This window comes from Dreissena polymorpha, chromosome 5 (assembly GCF_020536995.1).
Source record: "Dreissena polymorpha isolate Duluth1 chromosome 5, UMN_Dpol_1.0, whole genome shotgun sequence".
Taxonomy (NCBI): domain Eukaryota; kingdom Metazoa; phylum Mollusca; class Bivalvia; order Myida; family Dreissenidae; genus Dreissena; species Dreissena polymorpha.
The window spans coordinates 121,152,217-121,168,029 of NC_068359.1; positions in this window are offsets into that span (position 1 = coordinate 121,152,217).

The following is a 15,813-nucleotide window of genomic DNA, read 5'->3' on the forward strand; positions in this document are numbered from 1 at the left end:
AATAAACTTGATGACAAAGTGCATAACGTCTATAACGATGACCAGGGAAACTAAAAATGCAAGACAAACAGTTCTAAAGCATATTGAAGAACGCAATTTCTCCGATACTTTCAGAGTTCACTATCCTGTTTTTAAAACAATATACATTTAGCCTAACATGCCACATACAACAATCCTGACTTGCTTCTTTCTGTTATCACCGCTCGTATTTCCATCATTACTTGATGTAAAAATTCTACAAAGCTTTTAATCAGATCATTCAATTGTAATAATGTCTTTACAATTTACGAATTTAAAGCACGACAAAGGTCTAAGGAAACGTAATATAAGTCTGTTAGGCGATATCGACTACCTTAACATTATTATCAAACTTCACACACTACTAAGGGTTTAAACTTAATTTAAAAAAGTAAAGTGGTTCAGATAGGTAAACATAAGTTTAGCCCCAAAAGCATTAAAACAAGATGGAAATTAAATTGAAATAAACAATCATTTGACATGATTGTCTTAACAGCTCACATTAATCTTAAAGAGACAGTTAACACAGAAGGACGAAAAAAGAAAGTTATAAAGTTTGGTATTTTTTTACAATTGTTAGTTTATATTGATTAAAATATCACGATTGGTATATAACATTACTTGAAAAAGTTAATATTTTCAGTATATTAGTTAATACAATTTCTGTGTGAAATCGAAAGTACATCGCAAAAATAGGTGACATAACGATATACACACTAAAAGTAACGCAAGTAAATTGATCATTTTATATATATAATATATACAATTCACTACGCATGCACAATTTGCATTCCTGGGTTTACCACGAGACGATGATGATCAATCAACTTGCGTTATTTATAGTTAACTGGTAGTTACCTGGTAGACATACCCAGTAAAATTAATTACCGAATATACTGAAAATATGAAAACTTTACAACTTTTGTCAAGTAATGTAATAAACCAGTCGTGATATTTTAAACAATATAAACTAATAATTGTAAAAAAAGGTATTTTACAACTTTTATTATACTCGTCGTCGTGGTGGACAGTCCCTTTAAAAAATTGTAGAATTTAATCGCAGTGACAAAATAGTTAAAATAAAAGCCTTATTTAAAAGTTGGTCCAGAAGGAATTAAGCACCTATTGGACGATTCTAAGTTATAAAATCTTAAACATTACAAATTTTAAATCATCTCCTTGGTTCCTTGCCAAATCCAACCCATAATTTATCATCAGAGATCAACGAACTATTTTTTTAATTTTGTGTGGAATGGTAAACCTCATATAAGCCAAACTGTTTAAACTAAAGAATATTAAGATGGTGATTTAAACATGATTGATCTTGTTTCATTTGTCTAATCTCTAAAGTGCTCATGGATCCGTAGACTTTCCACCGGGGATGGAAAATGGATATATATATATATATATATATATATATATATATATTGTTAAAACAATGATGTAAAAAAGTGTCTAACTGTGACAGCCACTATCCTGAAAACTTAATTTACAAGATAAACAAAAAGATACCTTGAATGCATTTGTTGAACTATGTAGACAATATTCATTTAAAAACCTGATTTTGTTTCACAATCCACTATTCTATTACGTAGACATAACAATAGGCTACAAAATGTATTTTTTTAAATAATGGTCGAACACGGAACTCAATGTAATGGGGACCTGATGCCAAATGCTGAAACGTGAACCATTTACACGTATCATGGTGATTTTTGTACCGTATATAATTTGAATACAAAAAACTTATTTTTTCTATGCATTGTAAAGGCAGTGAAAAGATACATTACGCTCAGAAGCTCTACTGCAAATTGCTTGATTTTGCCGTTTATTCCCATAAGTTTACGGCCCATCCTAACAGACACAAGGGGTACAAGACCTGTGTATGATTTTTTTAAAAGCTAACAACGTCACAACTAGCCACAAGCTATCCACAACACATTTCAAAATTAAACTCAATGGTAAAACAATAATTTGTATACATTTGAATTTAATCACAGTTTAATAAATCCTTTTTCATTGACTGATAACCTTATCTTCGTCAAATATCTTACGGTATTTAAGCTCGTGGTATCCACACCGTCTTCGTTTTTATGGATTTGTTATCAGCTTTGCACTAGTCAACAACTGTCTAGAAAATTGGAATATAGGCCTACAATCCATTGTTTCCTTAATGTACACTTTTGTCTAGGAATTTACTGAAATACTATGGAAATGCTTATTAAAATGGTTTCTTCGCTATGTGGAGGGACTTGATTCACGTATTTACGTATAAGTGAAACATTGTACATGTTGACACACGCAAGAAGATGTACTTTGTTGTTAAAGTATGTACATCTAAATAGGTATGACCACTTTCTAACATTTTGCATGATACCTCTGTTGCACTGGTTTGGAGTGTATGCTATTATACATAAAAGCAGATGTTAAATGCGCTATCATAACCACCATTAGAGTGATCAGACAGTAACCGATGTGACGTTGTCACGCAACTTGATCATCTTTATATTTATCAAGTTTTTTTTTATAAGATGACTTCGTATATGCCGATTATAATAGCATAAATAATAGGCCTGTAAAATGGTAAAAATGGTATATCATGAGTGAAAATAAGTCGGTAATTATATTTACCCAAAGGATATTTGTTTATTTTTTTATATATAAATTTAGGGTTTCAAATATAATAAAATCACTCACCAAACTTTTTCCTACAGGGCATTTTAAGCTGAATTGATATAAACAATAACAATATATGTCGTGTTTTATGCTAGGAAAAACTCAACACAAAACACAATCGGCCATTTGTGACTCTTTTATGATGTTTCATAGTGGAATGGTGCGCGATAGAACACAATATTGTACTATAGTTTATAATTGTATTATATTTCAGTGATCTTAAAGAAAACACCTATGCTTACAATGTCAATAACTTTAAAAGATAACCCAACAACAAATGGGTTAATTACATTCGAGTAAAGTATGCTGATTTATAAAAAGAGGATGGCTCTACATGACTGAATAATGTATTGCAATGTTAAGTGTAATTTTGATTTTGAAAATACCAATACGTTTAGGTATCAGTATCAAAATGTGAACAATTTACGGAGCTATCTTAGTTTTAATTGACACATAACGCAACACCAGACTTCAAACAAGATACGGGGCTTGTGGACTGTACTACTTTACGGACGTTAATATAAAAAACTTATCAGTAATCAAACAGGAAACGGCTTTGCCCCTTTATGGACGCTTCTAAAGGCGAAACATTGCTATTCTAACAAGATTTGTTATCTTTTAAAATGCACGTGTTGAAACCATACGCAGATGTACAAAACTTGCCGTTTCTTTATTTAAATTAAAAAACATACCGATACAAATTAAAATCGTCTGTGTGTTTTTTTAATGTCACTTAAGTGATGTTTTGTCTTATTAGTTTGATATTTGAAGCAATTTAGAAAAAAAAACATGAATATGTAAAAATTTTTTTATATGTTTGAAACAATCACCAGCGGAAGTTAATTAGTTTTAATCGAAATTTGAGGTCAAATTGAATACATTCACAGAACACTCAGCCCAAATGGAATCATATGATGTAGCTGTCTTTGGACTAGGACGAAACGAAAATATTATTTTTTAGTCATGACAACATTATGATCATTCCATCATGTATTGTTCATCACTACTTTTAATTATATGTATGTATTTATGCAAGTAAGTTTAACGATTAGCTTAATATTCAGTGTTTGTTTGTTTTTTCATCAGCATGTAAGGATTATCGGTATTGTGAATATAACGTATTTATACGAGTTAAGTGAGACCAAATATAAACGTGTATGCCAAAACGTAAATAATGTGTATGGATGTTAAACATGTTTCTGTGGGATATTCATATTAACTTTATTAAATGTTTCGATGTTGCGTATGCATTAACAATTTAAACAAAAAACAAATGTCAGTATTAAAACCGAACATACAGTCAAATTAGCACATATATGAATAGACGAAAACAACGTTTAATTCAATTTATACATGATGTAACCATTTACGAGTATCATAATCTAAATTATTTTGCAGAATGTGTTATCTAATAAGCGACTCGCGCCTACTCTGGATCGTTGACGTAAACGAGGACAATTTTAAAGCTGAACTGGGGAATTACGGTAGTCAAAAGGACGTTCAAATAGCTACTCCAAGTCAAAAGTATGCAACGTTACTTCCTACAAAGGTAGCATCCAATTAATCTCTTTGGAAGTAATAGAAAGTTGCAGTGTTATCAAGTCATGGCGCTCAATCTACAAAACTATATCAGAAGTATCATATGTATTTAATGGTTGCTATATTTTTGTTATAAATATCTCAGTGACTCGTTTTTAATTATTTCTATTACTGTTTCAAAGCTACTCAGGAAAGCATGTTATGTTCGAAATGCCAATGTCGGAAATCAACGAAAAGTTCACTTACATGAGGTTACGTATTGCTGTCACTAGGTGTTAAAACAGCGTTTACAATTTCAACATGATGGGGTAGGGCGTTTAACATTTTCATTTTAATTTACGGTTTACGAACCCTTTTATCAATTAAATAGCACTTCCATGTTGAATTTGTTATTAAATGTATTTCTTCGCAGGTAATAGACATAGTGTAATCAAAAGCTTACCAATACAGATCACGATGTTCTTAATTATATATTCTTGATAATTATTGATGTCATCATTGGATCAAGGTGGCATATGGCAGTTATCCTCTCCGTCCGTTTATCTTTCCCATAAATTTACTATGTATTAATGTAGTTAAAAAGACTTTCCATAAAAACAATCAATCAAAGAATGACTTCTGATACTTCGTTTCGGTACTTCAAATGTCAATGCCATTCTTGTAGTTCACATGTACTTCTTTTGCAATAAAACAGATTATACATACTATTAATTTAGTTTACATCTTACTTAAAAAAAATAACATTCCAATTTGAACAATATGAAGAGACGGCGTATATTATGCACTTCTGTCTTCCTAATTTGGTATGCAAAGTTACACTGAGAGATTTAAGGTCAAAGGTAGATTTTCCGGGCTGCATCTTGTAATCCCGTACGGACTAATATAACTTAATACTTACTACAACCATGCTAAGACGGCGATTAGGAAATGACACATTAAATGGTAAATGCCACACTTGGAGATTAGAAGTAAATTTCACGAATAAGAAAATGTTTATATATAAGCGGACTTTTGAGACAAAATTGACATTTCAAAGCATGCAAAAGCCGCGTGTCATTTGAGTTATTTTATAAGAACGTTCACAAGGCGGGAGATGTCGACAGCTTTGCGGTAACCATGACATTTCCAAGCGGTGCCATTGGTGTCATCGGCTTTGCGAGATATTGTTTCTATGGCTACGACATCCGTCTTGAGATAAAATAACTAAACAACGTCATCACTGAACTAAGAAGATTTTGGCAGACGTTACCAAAACAATGTATTAGGGTTTAATGTTTAAAATCCAATTGTCATTTTAGGCTAGTTTGTGTCCGTCGGTCGGTCTGTCGAAAAAACTTAATTTATTGTATCTTCCCAAATGATATCGAAATAACCATTCGCTGATGTTCACAATCATGAGACTGCAAATCGCAAGTGAACCACATGACTATCTATAATGAAACAATTAAAATGTCCATACTTAAAGGTCTAAAAATACAGATCTTCACTTCGATAAAACGGCGAATCGTGACTATATTCAAGGTTAATATCATATTTATATAATTAGGGTATTATGAATCATAAGCATGATTGCTTCATAATCTGGTCGTGTATTAATAAACAACAACATCTTAGCATAACTTGTGATCAATGTTGTGAAACTATTTACATGCATGTCACGGAAAATTTAAATTTGTTTTGTTTTATAAATATAATAAGAGTCTTTTGCAAGAAAGCGGCCTAATTGAAATCAGTTTACAACAGTTCCAGACTTGTAAATGTATAGTAAAGACGTCCAGTTAAATATATAGTTAATGTATAAATAAATTATTATTAAAGAATCACGTTTAGTTTTTCTATACTCGTGTTAGCGTGTTTCAGTTTGTACATGTAAAGTAAGTATTGAACTTGTTTTGAACAATTACAGTACAAAAATACTCTGCAGCCCGATATATACTGATTTAAACCATATTACACCATAGAACTTATATATATTTTACTCGCATGTAATATGACCTTGCATTTTCACACATATAATCAGTTATATATTTTCATATACTTTTATTTATATGTTGCAAATTTTCTGACTTATGGCATCATGGCCTGACAATGTATAAAGTTTGAATGTTGTTCGTCTGTATGTATTATTAGTGCTGATGTACACAATTGTTTATTTTATATCATTGTAAATTTTAAAAGTTTATTGTACTTGCGAACAAGGCATCACCAAGACGCACATAATATATTCGGGAAGAGCATGCGATGCAACAGATCGTCGGAAACCTGTTATAACAAGAGTTGATCAACTCCGTTGATTAAATATAACTTGCAAACGTTGCAATATCGACTGTTTGCAGGAAAGATAGAAATACCAGTAGGAAGAGAAGTATGCGAACGGTTCGTAATCGTTCTTGATGATATATAACAGTCCTTCAAGACCGGAACTGTCGTGAGGATAACTTCAAACAAACTGTAATCTGTAGAAGCTCTACCTCGCATCGGAAGGCACGTCGGAAATGGGGACTCTTAAGTAGACTTAATCCTTATTGGCGTTGCACTGAAGTGCGACGACTCGTATGTAATACTTTTTTTCGCTTATGGGAGGAGAAGTTATTTTACGGATCAATGTATATATTTTTGTTGTCAGAATATCTTGCATTGTGGTGATTTTTCGTGTAAATTAGTGTTAATAAGTACTGCATTTGTGCCTATTACATTTACTACAACATTTATTGCCAATAATGCAAAGCTAATTCTTTTAATGTATAACTCATCACAGGGACTGGGCAATAATAAAAGATCACAGGGACTGGGCAAATACGCGATCCGGTGAAACTTTCTGCTTTTGTATAAAAACAAAACATAATCAAACTATATTTATATTGTGGTTTTTCTAGAAATATCGCAGACTTATGTTGTTCGAGTTTTGGTTAACGCGTATTTTCTTCAATTTTACAAGACGACAGCGATTACACGGTTTATTGCTTTATTGATAACCGTTACACTACAATCACTTATTAATATCTTAGTTAGAAGGTGATTTTTCAAGCGGTTCCGTAGTGTAGTGGTTACAGGCTCGCCTCACATGTGAGAGGCCCAAGGTTCAAGCCCCAGTAGAATCAAATTATTTTATTTGTGTTCTATGTTAACTTTTTGTTTTGATGGAGACATTTTTGTTTAAATAAATATGCTGTTGTATTGTTACCATTATTTGTTTTATTATGCCCATGAAATATATGTGTGAGAGGGTGGGGCGGGTTTCGTAAACACATTAAAACTTTTACAGTGTTTTCATATCAATAAGTACTCAACCCCTATCGTAAATGAGCAACGTAAGAATAAGTTCAGAATCATCTCCCCTAACGCTTACAAGATAAAGCAGATGAAGCTGATTGTTTAAAGCCTACACTGTTCTGTTCCATTAATGAAAACTGCTCACGGATGGCAGTAAAAAAAGGAAACCAATGTAAATAAAATGAACTATGAAATATTTGGGGGTTACTACACAAAATCATAGATAATGGTTATTTGGGGGTTATAACACAACATCATAGACGAAAAAAAGAAAAGTTCAAAAATAACGAATGTTTTTAAGGTTATTAGTTTATATTGATTAAAATATTACGACTGGTACATTACTTGAAATAAGTTCATATTTTCAGTATATTCGGTAATAAATTTCGCGATGTGAAATCGAAAGTACATCGCGAAAATAGGTGACATAACGATGCACACACTATAAATAACGCAAGTAGATCGATCATTAAATATATACAATATATACAATTTGCTACGCATACACAATTTGCATTCCTTGGTTTACCAGGGGACGATGATGATCAAACTACTTGCGTTATTTATAGTTAACTGGTAGTTTCCTGGTACACATTCCAGTAAATTGGTATTACCCAATGTAATGAAAATATGAAAACTCAACAACTTTTTCAGGTATTGTAATATACCATACCAGTCGTGATATTTTTATCAATATAAACTAATAATTGTAAAAAAATACGGTATTTTAGAACTTTTCTTTTTTTCGTCAATCTGGTTGACGGTCCCTTTAAAGACTACTTGTCTTCTTATTTAGAAAAATGGTCGTGACAATAATGATTACAAGCATGGTTTGGATTGATCAAATTACATGTTATTATAAATAATAAGTATATTGAAGTATGGAATGAGACTTAAATAGCCATATTAGACTTCGGGGTAGTTGTTAGAATGAGTAAAACATGACTTTATAACTTTAACAAGACGGGGTGCAGAGAGCACGTCTCCAGTAATAAATCTTTACCAATGTGGTTAATCAATTTGAATACAAACATCAGCGTTTATCCTATAAGGACTACGGAAATCGGTTTGAAATAGAATTTGACAGATGATGACATAAAATTCTCGTGATATTCCTTTAATAATACTCGTTATAAATATTCATCGAGACGATATTACCAGGTTTAATATTCTGTTGTATCGGTTGCTAATATCCACACACGTATACGCAGAAATTGGCTATTTAAAATAACCATCCTTTTCCGTGACTTCAACACTTACACAGTGTTAACATACGAATTATGCCCTAGTGGTGTGGCTTCCAATGTAGATTCCGATAACCATGGGCATGTTAGTAGATATAAGACTATAGACCACATAATTTACAGCTGGTGCGTCAGTTTTCATAAGTTAAAACAACATGTTACGTGAACTAGAACATAATGGAATTGACATTATGGGACGCATGCAGCCTCGTTTATATTATGTCAGAACTATAATTACCCATGATCAGTGTTTAAAGCCGTCACTACAAGTGACAGACTTACATTCTGAATACAATCCAATTCATGTCATTGTCATTTTGTGAATGATTTTGTGAACTTAAAAGCACCATCACCAATACTTCAAACACCACTTTTCCTATTAATAATAATATGTATACTTAAACAAATACTAGTATGTGCTGATAACATGTTATTTCAAGTCTGCAATAATGTGAACCCTTTTTAAAAACATAATTACAAAACTGGTTTGGCCATATTCGCATCTGTGAGAACATGTTTTATGTTTTATAACAGTTCCGTATGGATAAATATATTTCTATTCGAAGCATTTGCTTAGAACATTAGATAAAATTAGTTGTTCTAATCCAGTAATGTAATTATTGGAACCTTGTGTATTCAATAAAACAAATATTTTTAAGCGTTCGTTCTCACAATATGATTGAAAGTAAAATACATACTATGTATAAATAAAATGAGAACTATTTTGTAAGAAACCTAACTACTTTAATTAACAATCGGAATACAGCGTCCTTATTTCTGGATTTGTCTCTGTAATGTTGGGATCTAGTATTCATCGATTAGGCAGACAGGCGAAAACATTTATACTGACATCCAGATGTATTATGAATAAAAATATGTCATGTTTTATTTCTGTCGGCAATATTTATATAACGTGATACCATGAGAACCAGATTGATTAAAAATAAGGAACATGTCAAAAGCAAGACATAATACTCTTCCCTTGCTGTCATTGAATGTTGTCTATACCAGTACAAAACAATTAATGTGCATCAACCTATATAATGCCATAGTATCGATGTCAGCAAGTTTTAAGATTTCCATTGACTAACAATTATGATATGTGCCAGCAATACGTATGCAAACGACACATTCTGTAATACGAGCTATTGGCTGAGGTTTTTAAGAAAGTCTAAACAAACATTAACAAGATGTGGTACGATACAATATATTTGTGAGCTCGATCGTTAGGTAGGACAGACTGATGCTAGAGTAATGAATTTAAACACATGGTAGCGTAAATTACACTTATCGTGGTCTTTTGATGTTTATGAGTTTATTGATTTATTTTGAGGCATGTACGGTTCGCAGAAAGGCGACTGTGACAACTACTAATGAATAAATATATTTTAAGTATCATAAAATATTAATACAATATATGCATTCCTATAAGCAACACTCATGAACAATAAACAAGCATCAAGTTGTATACACCAAGATAATAATTAATTAATGTGTGGTTTTTAATCGTATAATTTGATAGCGGATCGACATTAAAAAAATATTCGTCAATATCAATATTACAAGAGGTGAATTTTCATCTTACATGTTACACAGTGCATACTATGTATACTATAAATTAAGTTATTCCAACCGCATTAGCACGAAACAATTTGTTGGCTTAATCAAGTAGTGTTACACTTTATTATCTATACAACGGAACAATAAACTTAAATTGATTAAAACTGTGGCCGGTGTCTTGGATCATTCAAACAAAGCATAAGGTTTAATTATGTTTAAAAAACTAACCATATGATACTTTTCCGAAATAAAAACAAAACACACATTATACACCTACCATCATCTCAGAATAACATAATGCAGAATTGTGTTGCATATAGAACATGATTCTTATAAATTTAAAAAAGTACAGCAGTTAAATACTACTTGTTCATAATCTTGTGAAAGAAAAAAATACGTAACCAAACATATTGCGTACATACATGAACAATACTTCATAAGTTTCTAAACTACCAAGTTATCGGTATACTCACTGTAAACTATATTATAATTAATGTATAACTAAGGTCTTAAAGAGATTTCAATCGTATGCTATACTTATTCAGCCCATTCTTAGCAAAACAAACAATACTAAAATTAAACATCACACTTATGGATGAGTCTACATGAAAACAACGTTAGCAGCGTCAAATGCACTTAAACATTTATTAGACGCGTGGTAATCACACTTGGCTATATTTCGATTGTTTTACATTGTTATCATATTGTACAGTACATAACGCACATAATTAGAAAATGATACACTGAATAAATGATAGATACTTGATTTAAATTAATAATGATGTTAGTCTTACAGGATTTGTTGCAAATAATAATTTTGGGTAATATCATTCATTGTAAATATATTTGTGGAAACAAATTTTCAATGTCAATTCCAAGAATCCATATACAAGTTCATGGGTTGTTATTTTAAGCTATACCATGTGCCAAGTAACTTTCAATTTGTTGCTGACTCTCTGTATTATCGTCTGGATCTCGAAGTACCAAGATTGTTGTGATATAGATAGGAAGGCACTTACCGATATTTCTCGGTACATAACGCATGCTTTTGAGTTGTCTGAGCAGTGTTATTGAAACAAAATGCATGACTTTTAACCGATACCATGTCCATAAATAAAAAAGGTAGAAACACTTAACCCTACATTATCGGGAGACACCTCGATTAGATCTCACCCACATATTAACAGGACTGCAATCGCCATTTTTGCATCTGTGAAAACATGTGAAACATATAACTATGGCCGTTTCGATCACAATAGACACTGCGTGCAGACTACGTAAATTGTATTAGCAGTATCGTTGGTCACACTAACCCTGTGATCAGATGGGGGTGGGGTAAATATGAAAGTCTGCTGAAAAAGGGTCTATTTACAATATTAGACTTTCCACAAAGGCATTTATCTTTTGCCATTGCTTTTATTCGCTAGGAATGTTGGATACATTAATGATGAATAGTTTATGGATTTATGGAAATGCTATCGGTTTTTCATAAAAAGGCGTGTATTTTCAATAAAGTCGAATGCAACTTTATATCATGGGTTATTCGCCAAGCAAAAGGGATTAATGAATCTCTGCGAATAACATTTAAACAAACGTTGGGCTTTTCTAAATTAACACGAAAATAAAGAAAGCCAAACACGCATTATTGAGAGTTACTTAGCACATGCCATAGCTTATCGTAAACATCCGTGCACTTTGACATGGATTCTAGCAATGGGCATAAAAGTTAATGGCTCTTGCTAGTATTTACATTTAATTATAATTTTCATAAAGAATAAGTATAGCACAAATCCTGTCAGACACATTTATATCATTTACACAATTTATTATGTTCAAATGACACCATATTGCGCAATGAATTGTGCAAACAAGATTAGATTCGACAAAAACGTTTAAAATACAGCATAATGTCAATAAAACGCTAGTCTGGTAAACATTAAAGTGAAGCTGGCGCTTCTTATGCTTGGTTTATGTAGACAATAAGCATTTGATTTGGTTTATAACTGGAATAACGTTTTTGTTTCGGCTTAGCATAAGCTAAAGTGTTGAAAAGTGTATATTTTTATATGAGCGAAATCTATTTTAACCTTTTTTGTATTTGGATTATGTTACTGATGCTTGCAATAACATGGGCTAACGTTGAAGTTTTAAAACATATTTAATTCCGCTGGAATATTTTCGTTTTATAACAGATTAAAACTGTTCCCCACTTAATGTGGTTGCTGCAACACGCGGACATTTGGTATGAACTTTTTAATTCCATGCCTCTAATTACGCTTGTGGCAAACAAGTATGAACTGCTATTGAACTTCTGCACTTATTGGCTGCTATAATGTAAATGTATAGTTATTTCTTGCATACAGCACAATTTTGCAATAGTGTATGTTGGGTCTCTTGTTACAAAAAGTTAACATAGAACACAAATAAAATAATTTGATTCTACTGTGGCCCGAACTTTAGGCCTCTCACACATGAAGCGAGCGTGTAACCACTGCACTGCGGAACCGCTTGAAAAATCACCTTGTAGCTATGATATTAATAAGTGACTGTAGTATAATGGTTATCAATAAAGCAATAAACCGTGTAATCGCTGTCGTCTTGTAAAATCGAAGAAAATACGCGTCAACCAAAACTCGAACAGCAAAAGTCTGAACTATTGTTAGAAAAAATACAAAATGAATATATTTTAATTATGTTTTGTTTTTATACAAAAGCAGAAAGTTTCACCGGTTCGCGTATTTGCCCAGTCCCTGTGATCTTTTATTATTGCCCAGTCCCTGTGATCAGTTATTAATTAAAAGAATTAGCTTTTCATTATTGGCAATAAATGTTGTATTAAATGTAATAGGCACAAATGCAGTACTTATTTACACTAATTTACACAAAAAAATCACCACTATGCAAGATATTCTGACCACAAAAATATATACATTGATCGGTAAAATAACTTCTCCTTCCATAAGCGAAAAAAAGCGTATTACATACGAGTCGCCGCACTTCAATGCGACGCCAATGAGTTTAAGTTTCCCGCGAATAAAACGTTAGCCTTCGTTATAAACAATAATGTGATATATTAATTAAGCAGCGTAAATGCATATTTATTGTCCCCTACCGGTTAAACCGGAGGGGACTTATGGTTTGCGCTCAGTGTGTCAGTTAGTCAGTCAGTCTGTCCGTCACACTTTTCTGGATTCTGCGATAACTTTAAAAGTTCTTGATATTTTTTCATTAAACTTGAAACATTGATAGATGGAAATATGGATATTATGCACGTCATTTAATTTTGTTCCTACGTCAGGAAATCTGGTTGTAATGGAAACAAAAAAGAAATCTGACAATGGTGGAGTTTCCCCGGTAGGGGACCATATTAATTGGCAATCTCTTGTTATATTTATATCATACATTGTTAATATATGTTTAAACTTACTACGAGAAAATACAATCAATTTTTCGTATCCCAACTATTGACTTTTGTTTAAGAATTGACTGCACATATCCACAGTCCGTTTATTGATATTTAATGAAAATGGTAAATGATGACATTAATCCTATTCTGTGACAGAGATCGTGTGTTCTTTAAATCAACATTATTGTTTTGTGCTGATAAAGACTACAACAAATGACAGCATAGGATCATCATTATGACTTGTTGCCAATATGTGTCTGATTACTGACATAATAGGATCTAGTTCTCAACGTTTGACAATTACATTGCGATTGCCGGCATAAGTCATGTATGACACTTTATTATTAATAATTCTTCTCCATTCCATGATATATTTTCATGTCTTTCCGAGTGATCGATAGACATGATAAACATTGCTGGAGACACATCCAGTAGAAAGATGTTTTGTGACGAATGGTTATATCCGTCGAACTGTTTCTGATCAAAAACGTTATTGAATTCAGGTATTAAAAAGTACAACGTAGTGTACTAAAAATTATATTCTAATAAAGAAGCTTTGTTATAGGCAAGGTAAGTTCGATGTAAGTTCCTATAAAGTATTATATCAGACTTATTGTACGTATTTATGGAAATTCAGGCCTAAAATATCATCGACTACCACCAAATGAGTGGTTAATCAAGGTATCACTAGTCTCGTGTTGGGTAAGAAACGACAGCAGATGTTTTGCTAATTCGCTTAAAGGAGATTAATAAAAGACAACTTAAACTTAAAACAGATTCGTTTTTCAATGACATACCAATACTTTGTACATACAAAATTGATGTGTTAGTACTAAGGTTTCCTGATTTGAAGCAAACACATTATTTGCTTTATAGTATTGGAATCTATTTTTTAATATGCTTTACAGTTTGAATTTTCGCAGCAGATACATATTTGTGTCGATCGAATTACAAATAAACGTCAAACAGAGAAACATAAACAAATGGTTGGCGTAGACACGTTAAGCTCATTTTATTTCAATATTTTTTATTTTATTTCAATATTATTTATTCAAAGTAAAACAAAATTAAAAAAAGACGCCTCAAAAATCTATTTAATACAGAACTCGAACGTTTCTTTGCAAAATACATTATACAATTGCAAGCCATTACAATTGTAATTATAATCATGACTATTTACGAGACAAGATGCATTCCATACAAATGTAATATTGATCTTTTTTTTATACGAATTCTTTTACTTTTGGGCGTACGTTAATTTTCTTTCAAATGAGTTTTATGCAACGTTTGTAGTAATTAACTGTTGTCTACTAATTATAGTTGCATTTCTACTGGTTATTACTGACTCATGTATATAGGCATTTCCTACTCAACAGTTTATTAAATAAGATTAATATCAACATACAGCGAAAAATATGTGAACTTTAAAAACAATTCCAGACATATGTTTAAGGTATACATCGTAGAGGGAAACAAACAAATGTAACTTACTCTAAGGATATCCTATTATTTTGAAAAAAGTAATAGTGTACTCAGGTCATTCCCTGATTCATAAGTGGGCTAATGTCAGTGTTCCTTCAAATTTTAGACACGTGTTTGTGCATACTAAGAATGAAACACCAGCTATCCATGATCAAGTCTATACCATTTATATGTCCATCTTCAGCCGAATCTACATTTCAGCAAAACAATGAGTTTTATTATCTCATACAAATCCCCAATAAGGCATTTAATAAGCCATACACTCGGTAATATTAGCATATAATAACACTTCAGAAACTCAGAAGAAAAATAATTGTTCATATCAACTACGTTTGTAAAAAAATCATACACATGCAATCATCGAAACTGGGATCACCATCTTTGAACTGTCTTTGCAAAGCAACTTGGATTGTCGAGCCTTACGCTTAGCCCAAAATGAATCACAAACAAAACGCGCGATTAAAACTGCCTCAATCAGACAGACAATCAAAATCAAAAACGAACGCAGGAATCACCTTAAACGTATTTTAGTGTTATTTTATCGCTAAGTACCGTTTATATATTAAAACATATATGGGATATTTTTAATCATAAGTATACACAGCTTTATGCCTT